General features: G+C 36.7%; 1 protein-coding gene across 1 annotated transcript in view; it reads left to right on the top strand.

Annotated features, from left to right (window-relative positions):
* The first annotated feature begins 499 nt into the window (after positions 1 to 499).
* Positions 500 to 12619, top strand: part of LOC118761743 — a 30160-nt gene continuing 18040 nt past the window's right edge. The window contains exon 1 of the mRNA XM_036499887.1: positions 500 to 525. The gene's annotated coding sequence lies outside the window, so the exon portion shown is untranslated. The remainder of the gene's footprint in view (positions 526 to 12619) is intronic.

Genomic DNA, 12619 nt, shown 5'->3' with positions numbered 1-12619 from the left:
GAGAGAGGGTGGAGTATTACACATGTATACACATAAGACGAATGATGTCTGGGGTGTGTATCGGTGTGTCTGTGTGTGTGTATACACGCCTGTTTATGTTTGTGCGTGTGTGTGTATTTATGTGTGATGTTGTGTGTGTGTGTGTGTATCCGGGAACGTCACTTTCTGCCTCTCACTCTCTCTATCTATCTATCTATCTATCTATCTATCTATCTATCTATCTATCTATCTATCTATCTATCTATCTATCTATATATATATATATATATATATATATATATATTATATATATTTATGTATATATATATATATATATATATATATATATATATATATATGTCTGTTTGACTCTCTCCCCTATCTATCTAGCCATCTATCTCTCTATCTGTCTATCTTTTTATGTATATATCTATTTATGTATATATATATATCCTTTTACTCTTTTACTTGTTTCAGTCATTTGGCTGCGGCCAAGCTGGAGCACCGCCTTTAATCGAGCAACTCGATCCCGGGACTTTTTCTTTTGTAAGCCTAGTACTTATTCTATGGGTCTGTTTTGCCGAACCGCTAAGTAACGGGGACGTAAACATCGGTTGTCAAGCAATGCTAGGGGGACAAACACAGACACACACACACACTCATATATAAATATAAATATATACGACGGGCTTCTTTCAGTTTCCATCAAACAAATCCACTCACAGGGCTTTGGTCGGCCCGAGGCAATAGTAGAAGACACTTGCCCAAGATGCCACGCAGTGGGACTGTACCCGGAACCATGTGGTTGGTAAACAAGCTACTTACCACACAGCCACTCCTGCGCCTACACACACACACACACCACACACACACACACACACACACACACACACACACACACACACATACATACATACATACATACATACAAACATATATATATATATATATATATATATCTCTTATTATAAAAGGCAGATTTTATCTGCCTCCCTTTGGGAGTTATACAAATCTACAATATAGGATTTCTTCAATTACAATTTACCTAGCAATTTTAAGAGTACAATGCATCGCGTCATGCCAGGTCCAGTTTTTAAAATTTAAACTCCAATTAAGCAAAATTTACAGAAAACTCACATTCTGGTGTGTGTGTTCAAACGCTTTTCTTAGTCTGGTTTACACCACACGCAACGCACACACACACAAAGGGAGCGAATGTTTCACTGACGCTATCACCTTCTCCTCCTTTGTCTTTGCAAGTTGGCAGCTATTAAAGTGAAAACAGTGAATCCGACAGCGATTAAGAACACGAATTAGCACCTGAATGGAGTGAAAATTTAAAAACTGTTTCTTTCGGTGATTTTTCTGAAGAAACTGCACCAAGCCACAGACTTTCCCAGAAGAGTAAAGCCTTACACTATTTCTATTTACTTTTTCGAATGATCCTATTTGAAATCATTACGGCAGAAACGAACTGTTACGCTAACGTAAACAAAACGAAAGAAACGATAGTTTGTTATTTCCCACAACCTTAAATGAAATTAAGGCCTATTTTACCATAAATTTATTATGGGTATCAGAAAGTTACCCAGAATAACAAATTCTATCGTAAAATTTTGTTGTATACCCAATTGAAATTAGCTAATAACCCATTTTCTATAGCGATGTTTGAACAAAATTTTAATAATTTTACAGAAAGTTACCCAGAATAACAAACGAGCCCTTCTGGGTATTAGCGCGCGTCTACGATGAGTCTACGATTTAAAAAAAAATTACGATCATATTTTTCCATTTTAATGCATTTTTTTCGCTTTTATATAAGGGAAGTAACTCTCTAAAAATATCTACGATGTGTCAACGATTTAAAGAAAAATTTACCTTAATTTTTTTTCAATTTTTAATGCATTTTTTTGCTATTTTTTGGCTATAACTCTCTAAAAATGCTTATATAGTTATTTCCCTTACAAACCCGAGCAACGCCGGGCGATACTGCTAGTCTTATTATAAAAGGCAGATTTTATCTGCCTCCCTTTGTAAGTTATAGAAATCTACAATATAGGATTTCTTCAATTACAATTTACCTAGCATTTTTAAGAGTAGAATGCATCGCGTCATGCCAGGTCCAGTTTTTAAAATTTAAACTCCAATTAAGCAAAATTTACAGAAAACTCACATTCTGGTGTGTATGTCAAATGTTTTTCTTAATGTGGTTTACACCACACGAAACGCACACACACACAAAGGGAGCGAATTGTTTCACTGACGCTATCACCCTTCTCCTCCTTTGTCTTTGCAAGTTTGCAGCTATTAAAGTGAAAACAGTGAATCCGACAGCGATAAAGAAAACGAATTGGTACCTGAATGGAGTGAAAATTTAAAAACTGTTTCTTTCGGTGATTTTTCTGAAGAAACTGCACCAAGCCACAGACTTTCCCAGAAGAGTAAAGCCTTAGACTATTTCTATTTACTTTTTCGAATTTGAAATCATTTGAAATCATTACGGCAGAAACGAAACGTTACGCTAAACGTAAACAAAACGAAAGAAAGGATAGTTTGTTATTTCCCACAACCTTAAATGAAATTAAGGCCTATTTTGCCATAAATATTATTATGGGTATCAGAAAGTTACCCAGAATAACAAATTCTATCGTAAAATTTTGTTGTATACCCAATTGAATTAGCTAATAACCATTTTCTATAGCGATGTTTGAACAAAATTTTAATAATTTTACAGAAAGTTACCCCGAATAACAAATTCTATTGTAAAATTTTGTTGTATACCCAATTGAATATTAGCTAATAACCCATTTTCTATAGCGATATTTGAACAAAATTTTAATAATTTTACAGAAAGTTACCCAGAATAACAAATTCTATCGTAAAATTTTGTTGTATACCCAATTGAATATTAGCTAATAACCCATTTTCTATAGCGATGTTTGAACAAAATTTTAATAATTTTACAGAAAGTTACCCAGAATAACAAATTCTATTGTAAAATTTTGTTGTATACCCAATTGAATATTAGCTAAAACCCATTTTCTATAGCGATTTTTGAACAAAACTTTAATAATTTTACAGAAAGTTACCCAGAATAACAAATTCTATCGTAAAATTTTGTTGTATACCCAATTGATATTAGCTAATAACCCATTTTCTATAGCGATGTTTGAACAAAATTTTAATAATTTTACAGAAAGTTACCAGAATAACAAATTCTATTGTAAAATTTTGTTGTATACCCAATTGAACATTAGCTAATAACCCATTTTCTATAGCGATGTTTGAACAAAATTTTAATAATTTTACAGAAAGTTACCCAGAATAACAAATTCTATCGTAAAATTTTGTTGTATACCCAATTGAACATTAGCTAATAACCCATTTTCTATAGCGATGTTTGAACAAAATTTTAATAATTTTACAGAAAGTTACCCAGAATAACAAATTCTATCGTAAAATTTTGTTGTATACCCAATTGAATATTAGCTAATAACCCATTTTCTATAGCGATGTTTGAACAAAATTTTAATAATTTTACAGAAAGTTACCCAGAATAACAAATTCTATCATAAAATTTTGTTGTATACCCAATTGAATATTAGCTAATAACCCATTTTCTATAGCGATGTTTGAACAAAATTTTAATAATTTTATATATTGTTGAATTTACCTGTATCTACCTGCAATTAGAGTCACTTTGTGACAAAATTATAGTATAGAATTGGTTTTGAGGACATTTCATTAAATTATCTTCCAAAAATCACATTAATATATTGATAAATAAAAAAGTTATAGTTGTTTAATGAAACCAGACTAAATTTATGATTACGTTAGAAATTAATTGAAACACATAAGGGGTGTATTTTGGTCAGAAATATAGTAACGAAAGGGTTAAGAAAAACCAAAAAATATTTTATTCTTATAAATGTTGTATTCAAAATAACATTTTCTTTTAAGAATGCGTATATAACAAAGTATGTGTATATAACTACGTGGCTTATATCTTTATATATAAGAGTGAAGTTGTGTGTCTGTCTCCTACGATTTAGATTCCTAACTACTCCCACATTTTGCGGTGCAGTGTAACCAAAACCGGGTATCTTATAGTCGTGAGTCATATCGAGCCCTTCTGGGTATTAGCGCGCGTCTACGATGAGTCTACGATTTAAAAACATTTACCATCATATTTTTCCATTTTAATGCATTTTTTTCGCTATTATATAAGGGAAGTAACTCTCTAAAAATATCTACGATGTGTCAACGATTTAAAAAGAAATTTACCTTAATTTTTTTTCCATTTTTAATGCATTTTTTTCCTATTTTTTGGCTATAACTCTCTAAAAATGCTTATATAGTTATTTCCCTTACAAACCCGAGCAACGCCGGGCGATTCTGCTAGTCTTATTATAAAAGGCAGATTTTATCTGCCTCCCTTTGGGAGTTATACAAATCTACAATATAGGATTTCTTCAATTACAATTTACCTGGCATTTTTAAGAGTACAATGCATCGCGTCATGCCAGGTCCAGTTTTTAAAATTTAAACTCCAATTAAGCAAAATTTACAGAAAACTCACATTCTGGTGTGTGTGTCAAATGCTTTTCTTAGTCTGGTTTACACCACACGCAAACGCACACACACAGTGGGCAACGAATAAAATGAAACTAATTCACTTACTGTGGTGAGTGATTCTTTCACTCTGCCTCCCACTTCCGTTTCCACACATACACACGCAAATATATAAATAAAATTGTAAGCTAACGTGCGTGTGTGTGTGTGTGTGCGCGTGTGTGTGTGTGTGACGGTGCGCGTGTGTGTGTGTGTGTGTGTGTGTGCGTGTGCGTGAGTGTGTGACAGGAAAGTTTTTTTAGACGAATATAACACGTATATCCAAGTAGCAGAAAGATAAGACAGTAAGGTGTGATTTGAGGGAGATTTGGGCTGCTATTTCTACCATGTCTAGCTGCCATGTAGAGGTCTCCCTCATAGGCTCATACATACATATACATATATAAGACAGTAAGGTGTGATTTGGGGAAATTTTGCTGCTATTTCTACCAGGTCTAGCTACCATGTAAGGTCCCCCTCAATTATTTTATTCTTCTGCTTTTTCCAGCCATTGCTCTGTGCCATGCTGGGGCAATGCCTTGAGAATTGTAGTTTAATGAATCAACTCCAGTTTTATTTTTGTAAGCATTGTACTTATTCTATCTGTTTCCTTTGTCAAACCACTAGGTGACAGGGATGTAAACAAACCAACATTCGTTGTCAAGCAGTGGTGGAGGACAATCACAAGCACAGACACGCACACACACACACACATACATGCATACACATATACACTCATACTACATACATATATATATAGGTGTGTTATATATATTGCAGCGTGGAAGGTGTTTGTAAGCCATTTAAGAAACACAAAAAACCGTTACATATTCACTTCAAATTTAAATTTAAGTTGCCAAATATTTTTCGTCGCTTTGAGACCGCGACCTGTTCACTGACAAAATATCGTGCTAACGGTCGCGGTCTCAAAGCGACGAAAATGTATTTTGACCAATTTTAATTTAAATGTTGAAGTGAATCTTAACTGTTTTTTTGTGTGTTTCTTTAAATGGCTTATAAACACTCTTCACGTGCAACTGTTTTCGTCCCGCACACGATCTCAGATCAAGTCACTTGCTATGCAAGTACATCTCTGTAACTATATATATATTTATATATATATATATATGTATATTGGTAAAACAGTAAGATAACAATAGAAAGAAAGAGACCTCAATATTACGTAAATAGAGGAAACTTCTTTATATAAAAGTGAGGTTGTTGTTCTGTCTCCTACATTTGATATCGACTACTCCCAATTTTGCGGTGCAGTTTAACCAAAACCGGGTATCTTATAGTCGTGATTCATTCGAGACCGGCTATTAGCGGCTTTAGCGCGCGTCGACGATGAGTCTACGATTTAAAAAAAAAATTACCATCAATTTTGCCATTTTTTAATCCATTTTTGACATATAAAGGAAGTAACTCTCTAAAATTTATTATTAAATCTCAGAACGTAAAAAGCTACAGTAACACCCCTCCCCCTTTGTGGTTAGCCATATTGAGATGGCTATTATACTTTACATCTCTAAAAATGCTTATATAATTATTTCCCTTACAAACCCGAGCAACGCCGGGCGATACTGCTAGTATATATATATATGTATGTATATGTGTATATATATATAATATTAATTAAGGGTAGAAATTGATATTTATCAATTAAGACCAGTGGTCTAGCATATTAAAAAAGAATCCGAAGATTAAAATATTTTATATATACCATTGAGGACTGAACACGAAAAGTGGACAGTCAACATGCTAGATATAGACGTCAAATCGCATTCTCCACAAAAGATTATGTTCTCAGATCAAACTCACCAAGTTTGATCTGAGAACATAATCTTTTGTGGAGAATGGCGATTTGACGTCTATATCTAGCATGTTGACTGTCCACTTTTCGTGTTCAGTCCTCAATTGTATATATATATATATATATATATATATATATATATATATATATATCTGTCTGTATTTAACTCTCTCACTTGTCTTTATCTACAACAACCTCCACTCTGTACCAGTGTCTGGGGTTGGTTGTTTATGGAAGTGGTATGTTTTACAAGGAGTGTTTCAGCCTCCCATTCTACCACTGAGTCCTCAAGACACACACACACACACACACATGCAAACAATCCAACACTACACACTCACGTCGTTCAGTGATGGAAAGGGACATCCGTCCTATTTGTGCAGATGTGTAGGTGGTGAGGCAATCCTTTTACTCAATATAGAAAGAGAAATAAGGAAATAGATTTCTTCTCTACCTCTGCCTTGTCATGGATTTGAACGCGAATCCACGGAAACCAACTCGCAGAATTATAACACGCGTTTTATACATACATTCACCAATATAAACACATGCAGCCACAAGTACACAGTCATATACAAAACATGTGTGTACGTCTCTCTGCTTGTGGCCATATTACGTGTATATCTATGAGATATTGAGTCGGTGTATAATTATTGCGGCTATTTTTCAACAAATTTTATTCAACAAAACAATAACATATTTAACAAAAACATCTTTGAATGACGGTCTGACCGTCTGCCCAAGCAAATGGGAAGCAGTAATTGAAGGAGATGGTGAATATGCTCCGGATAATCATTTAAAGATGTTTTTATAGCATGTTGTTATTGTTTTTGTGAATGAAATTTGTTGAAAAAGCCGCAATAATTATGCACCAAGCCAATATGTATATAACAAGGTAGAATGAACAGAACATTTTCGGCCTCTATTCTAGGACTCACCAAGTAGAAACACACACTGATCGATCGATAGGTAGACAGATAGAGAGAAAGAGAGGGAGAGATGGATAGACAGACAGAAGACAGATACGTAGATAGACGCAGGAGTGGCTGTGTGGTACGTAGCGTGCTTACGAACCACATGCTTCCGGGTTCAGTCCTGCTGCGTGGCACATCTGTAGCCTTGGGCCAACCAAAGCCTTGTGAGTGGATTTGGTAGACGGAAACAGAAGAGCCTCGTCGTATATATATATATGTATACATAGACAAACACACGTGTAAGCATACGCACGCACGCACACACACACGTAAGTTTATGCAAGTATTTATATACTTGCATACACCTATATAATTATGGCTCTGGTAACATCCTCACAATGAGATTCATAGAAATGTTGTCGCTAAATCCTGTGCATCACAGGCTGCAACAGTTACCATTCTCTCACTCCACATCGACAGACATGTCTCACCTGCACACTTCATCCTATCAACAACTTCCAACAGAAAATGCCTTCCTTTTATGCGTTGCATCTCTCCTGAATTCTTACATGTGCAACCAGTAAACATTTAAAAAGTTTAGTCAGCATTTAACCTAGTCTTGTCGACTGCAGTTTTTGTGCCTCTAGCAACAAACAGCTCTCCTAAGAGATTTCCTATTCCACTTACGAGAGGCGATTCAAGTCTTTCAGAACCAGCTCCCCTGCAATTCTTGACTTCGTCCCTTGAGGCAGAGGTTAGGACTCACCTAAAAGACACAAGTGAACGTCTGGAAACAGCAGTCTATATCTGACCAACTCAGACTGGTTTGCCAGCTCCAAAAGGCAACGAAAAATGCTCATTTTCTAACAATTCACCCAACAGTGAATCAATATTCTTTACTTAATATCGTCACCTATTTCTTAACGTCTCCATTTTCCTGGTGTATATATTTTATCGCCTGCCGTCTTCTTTCTATCGTTTAAACACAGCAGACACGGCAGAATCGTATCGAAAACTGTTCAGAAGTATTTCAGGAGGAAAAAAGAAAGCAAAGCCACCTCAGTGATCAAAAGCAAAATCTATTCAAACAAACCTAAAACATACAAGTCACCATACGACATTATGTGATGTAAATATAGTTTGTGTATAGAAAGTATTAGATTTGATGTGAACCTTGTTGTTAATGTCAACCAGTGTGTTATGTATTCTTTTGGTTCGAGGTGAGATAATAAACAACTCACTGAAGGCATTTTTATGATTCTACCCGTTTCTTTACTTGGCATGTTCACAAACTGTAAATGTACAGCGGAGTGATACACACTGTGCGTATCCGCCTTAGACACAGTTCATACTGTTTACTAATAGTACTAATAGTGGGGATGTATTCATATATACGTATATCTACGCATACACATAGATATGAACGTGTAACATTAATAAACACCCACATTACAATTATCTAAAGTGTGTATACATTCGCGTGGGGGACACCCTGTATATATACATGTACAACATGCTACTTTCAGTTTCTAAGAAGTTATAATAGAAAATACTTGTTTGTGGTGTCATGCAGTGAAACGCCTGCACCCGTGTGTGTGTGTGTGTGTGTGTGTGTAAATAGTGTCCTTCCTTTTATAAAAAGAATTGACGGATTTCGGAAATACGTGACTGCTATTTCTAAACATTTGTTTGTCCACATACAAACTTTCTTAGGTAGTTCCGTGTAACTTTATCAGATGAGGGGGAAATACTCTGGTTTTCCACGTGATTTCTATCCCTTGACTAATTCCAATTTGACCGTTTTTTTGTCTTTCTTGAAATATTTTCCATTCGTACATTTGACAGTCTACATCATCATCATCATCATCACCACCACAATCATCATCATCATCACCCACCACCACCACTACCATCATCGTACTTTAGGTTCATTTCTTTCGTTGCGAAACTCGTGGCTTATTTTTATTCCTGTTTTTGTTTTTTTATCATTATTCTCGAAGTCAAGGAGGTGAGCTGGCAGAATCATTAGCATTCTGGACAAAATGCTTAGCGATATTTCGCTCATCGCTACGTTCTGAGTTCAAATTTCACTGAGGTCGACTTTACCTTTCATTATTTTGGGGTTGATAAATTAAGTACCAGTTGAGTACTGGGGGTCAATGTAATCGACTATGCCCCTCCCACAAATTTCAGGCTTTCTGCCTATAATAGACAGGATCATTATTCACTAAGTCCTACAGGAAACAGTTTTATCATCATTAAAATAGAAAGAAGTTTGAAAGAATGCATTTACAATGCTAAGTACAGAAGAATTTATTGTAAAAAATCTTTAGCCAACATCTTAAAGGTATTTAAAAATGGGAAAATAAACTAAAAAGTAACCTAAAGTAATCTCCGTTTAGGTCGTGGATCCCATGCCAGAGTAACACCAGGCAGGGTTTAAAGGCAGTTTGATATCACTGAACGATATCACACAGCAGTGTAAAAAGAACAGATGCAAAAATAGATACATCAAACCAAATGAAGTCTGTAACATCCTTCGGTTCCTGCAACTGACTCTTCAATAAACATTCGCTTTCTGTTGACCTCTCGTTTGAACCCAGGTGCGTAGGACTAGCCTACCTCAGCCGACACAAGAACACAAACATTCTCTATACTATAAACAATAATGTATGGCCCGGGTAACTATGTACCTCCTCTACTGAAACACACCTGTTTCTGTCTCAGTGTAAGCTTTCATCATCTGACACAAGATCATCTCCTCCAATGTCCGTCCCCTCCCTTCTCAAAGGACCTTTGTCTTCCAAGTCACTTGGTGGCCCTGCTAGCACTGGTGCCATGTGAAAAGCATTCAGTCCACACTGTGTAGTGGTTGGCATTTGGAAAGGCATCAAACTGTGAGAACCTTGCCAAAACTGACCTCGCCTGTGCTTGTGCCATGTAAAAAAAGGTCCACTCTGCTGGGTGATTGGTTTTAGGAAGGGCATCCAGCCATAAAAACCCTGATAAAACAGATAGAGAAGTCTGGTGCTAGCTGCTGCCTGGCCAACTCCTGTCAAACCGTCCAACCCATGCCAGCATGGAAGGCAGATGTTCAATGATTATGATAATGATGATGATGGTTTCCCTTAAACTTGAAATGAAGTGTGACCTGAAGTGCAACCTTAAAACAAATTGTGATTGGTACACCATTTCACGTCTTGAAGGCTATGTTATTTTGGGGGATTTTATTTTTTTATATTTGTGACCCAAGAGCAGGAGAAAGCTATGGAGTATCTAATGAACAGATGAGACAGTGAAACCCTTAAATTGCCAACCAAGATACACAACAGTAAATGTTGACCGTGCAATAACACATGTGATCATCAGCTGCCTGAATGTCATCGAGGGGCTTCCTCCCCCCTACTGTCACATGATGTTTTGGCTACAGCAAGATACAATACCAACCTCAGCAAAGACTGCCGCAGGATAAATATATTCAACACCTCTGCTAAGAAATACACACACCGACACACATACATATATTTACATAGACAGACAGACAGATAACTAGAGATACACGTACATATAGATATATATATATACATCTGTAATACAATCAGTGAGAAGGAGAACATTTATGGGTAACTGCTTTGAAACCTAAAGCTCCTCTACGTTGATTATAAATCCATATTAATTCCAATTATTACTGACATTTTCAGGCATGCTTCAGTGTGCCCCATTCCAAATAAGGCAGCTCGTTTAACCCAATCAAGTATCACGCTATGGCTCTCACCTCAAACATCTCCCAGGTAATGAAAACAAAGACCTTCTCCAACACGTTGAATCCCTCAATTAGCCCAGTGACCATTAGCACATCTTGTGTTGAGCCAGATCCGTTGGGGACCGATGGTTTCTTGTCATTCACCAGCCGGATGACATTTCTGAGATGTTCAGTAAAAGCCACGTTGTTACCCCAAGACATCAACAAAACTTTTGTCCCTGTCTGGGATGTGAATCTCCAACAAAGAAAAAAAAAAAATGAAAATTCCCACGTACGGTTTCTACCCATTTCACACCTCTTCAGTCAGTAGCTTCCAATCAGATCACACCATTGCAACTTATGTTGATGGAGCTCATTCCATCTCATTCAAAATTAACTCTCGTGTACTTCCAGGGGTTTGATTCTGTCACATCTTCTCTTCCTTCCATAAGCCAATCACCTGCTTATTGCTAAATCCAACAATGACCATCCTCATGGAGTCAATATGAACCTTCATTCCTCACCAATCAGCCTCAACCATTTACCCTGGACCACGTCCAAATAAGGGCTGCTCAACTGATTGGCATTAAACCCCTAAAGAACAGACTCTTTACTCTCCGGCATGTTTCCATCATGCCTGTGAAGGTTGCTGTTCATGTCCCTCTCCCATTCAGCAACCACAGATCCGCTCCTCTCTCTCACCTCTCTTCAATCCAAACTTCAGTCCTGGTCTGACCAATCCACGCCGTCCTTCTTTCCTCCCTGAAACATCGACCCACCGTAATTGTCTTCTCCCTGCTCATATCTTTCTTGCAGGGGTTAGACCAGAACATTAATGACATGGTGTTGGAGGGTCTACAGAGGCCATGGGCTCTGCCCCGCCTTCGAGACTAAGCAAATAAAAACATACATACATGCATGATGTATACACACATATACTTGTATATACATACAGCATCTTTCCATAAATACACACTTCAGCATCCATTATACAAATACTACACATCTACACATCCACATCATACACGTAAAAACGTATATAGAGTTTAATACACACACACGCACACATAAACACACACACACACACACACATCTTCTATATTTATAAAATTGAGTTTGTGTGTGTGTGTGTGTGTGTGCCTGTGTGTCAGTGTGTCTGTAGCCATTTATGTTTTTTATAGAAATCCACATTCAATGTCCGATTGACCTCAAAATTTATACACATGCTCCACAAGGTCAGAGCTAGATAATGGAGAGGAAATCACCCCCGTGACCTGCATGCATGATCGGGGGGCATACACATAAAGTGACCTTATGCGCACATGTGTTGCTGAACTTTTGTTCACGCCTGAATTGCTCCATTTTACACGTTAATGTGTTATTTTGGGGGGAGAGAGCAAAAAGGATCATGCACCAACACGTTTTGCACCTCTAGCTACCCTTTTGACACATGTTTTGGCCCAATAAATGAAGCACTTACCCTTTCTTTGCCAGGGTTCAATGCAATGCTACCTTAAAAAAGCCAGTTGCCAAACGTTTAGTCATTCCATTGCTACAAAT

The sequence above is a fragment of the Octopus sinensis genome, unplaced genomic scaffold (assembly GCF_006345805.1).
Source record: "Octopus sinensis unplaced genomic scaffold, ASM634580v1 Contig16940, whole genome shotgun sequence".
Classification (NCBI taxonomy): domain Eukaryota; kingdom Metazoa; phylum Mollusca; class Cephalopoda; order Octopoda; family Octopodidae; genus Octopus; species Octopus sinensis.
The sequence above is the reverse complement of the archived record's forward strand: the minus strand, read 5'-3'. Positions and strand labels throughout refer to the sequence as shown.